Source organism: Orycteropus afer, unplaced genomic scaffold (assembly GCF_000298275.1).
Source record: "Orycteropus afer afer isolate SDZICR_OR568_19922 unplaced genomic scaffold, OryAfe1.0 scaffold00002, whole genome shotgun sequence".
Taxonomy (NCBI): domain Eukaryota; kingdom Metazoa; phylum Chordata; class Mammalia; order Tubulidentata; family Orycteropodidae; genus Orycteropus; species Orycteropus afer.
Genome location: NW_006921589.1, coordinates 38,061,216 through 38,063,071, shown reverse-complemented (window position 1 = coordinate 38,063,071; position 1,856 = coordinate 38,061,216).

Below are 1,856 nucleotides of genomic sequence, written 5' to 3'. Positions count from 1 at the left end.
GCGTGTCTCTTTCGGCAGCACATCTTCCTCAACCAGCAGTCAGAGAGAGTAGTTCTGCCTCTAGGCCTCCTTTTGAGCCCGGCAGGGTGGTCAAATTAGCCAATCATAGCATCAGAACTCTAAGCACGTGAGAGAGAGTGGGAACCTCCCAGAACATTGTTTTGTGCCATGCCCAACAGAAATAACCCAGGTGGACACCTTCAGCAATCAGGAGCTCCTCAGTTGCTCATAGAAAATCTCACATTGGAGTTTACAAAGACTTATGGGTAGAAAAGCCACACTAAGTAATTTGCTACACCACACCATCCTATTGAGGGCCTTCCCCTTTTTCACTCACCCAAAAGAATTGAAAACAGGTGCTCAAACAAAATTCATAGACAACTGATCATTGCAGCAGTATTTACAATAGTCAAATGTCCATCAACAGATAAATGGATGAACAAATTGTGATGTATGGAATATACAATGAAATATTATTCAGTTATAAAAAAGAATGGAGTACCAATACATGCTACAACATAGGTGAATCTTGAAAAAAAGATGCTGAGTGAAAGAAGCCAGACACAAGAGGTCATATAGTGCATGATTCCATTAATATGAAATATCCAGACTAGTAGCTTTATAAACACAGAAAGCAGATTAGTGGTTGCCCAAGGCTGGGAAGAATGAGGATTGACTGTTTAATGAACATGAGGTTTCCCTTTTGGGATGATAAAAATATTCTAGAACTAGATAGTGGTGATGGTTGCACAACATTATGACTACACTAAATGCCACTGAATTGTACATTTTAAAGTGGCTAAAATGGTAAACTTGATGTTATATGTATGTTACCACAATAAAAAAAAATTAGAATATAAAAAATAGAACAGTTTAGTTCTTCAAAGTGATCTTTTTGAAAGAGTTTAATGACATGGAGAAAATGTGGAAAAACAACCTATGAAGCCATTTGCAGTGTAACCCTAGCTTTGTAATATATAAACACATAGAAAAACAAGGACTAGAAGGAAATTCATAAAAATATTAGACAGGGTTAATGGAGGATATATTTCATTTTTTACATTTGTCTGTAATATTCAAATTTTTCTATAATGAACTAGTGCTGTTCATATAATGCTAAAAATAAATAACTTTTAAAAAAAGAGAGATGGGACCACTTGAGACTTTGGAGCACAGCTAGGAAAAGGTAAGAAGGAAAACAAAGAGTCTGAAAAACATGTAACAGAGTGATGTAAGTGGCAGGGCAAGACAATATTATGGAGTGGTTGGGACTGCAACCATCTGGAGAATTTATGTCCTGTCCAAAGCTGGAATGATGACTGCCAGATCCTTTGAGTTTCCAAAAGATGCCAGAACTTCAGACTTGTCAGTGAAATGTTCTGATTTTTAAATGTTGGCAATTTCTTCAGTATTTTTCAAACACTACAGGCCAAACAAAACAAATCCATGGACTGGACACAGCCCACAGGCACCAATTTGCAGACTCTAATTTATAGGAAGGAGTCCTGGTGACACAACAGTTAAGCGCATTGCTACTAGCTGAAAGGCTGATGGCCTGAACACACCTATCAGTTCCACAGGAAGAAAACCTGGTGGTCTGTTCTCATAGAGATTACAGCTTAGAAAACCCTTTGGGATAGTTCTACTGTTGTCACATGGGGTCACTATGAGTCAAAATCGAGTTGGCAAAACCTACTAACAAGAAGTGTATAGGAACAGAAATGTTTAGCCTGGGAAAGAAAAACTTTGAAGGGACATAGGAGTAACTTCGAATATGTGGAAGATGATGTTCACTTAATCCATTTGTCTCTGGAAGGCAGGACCCACTCTAAAGGCTGGGCATTATCAGGGAAGCA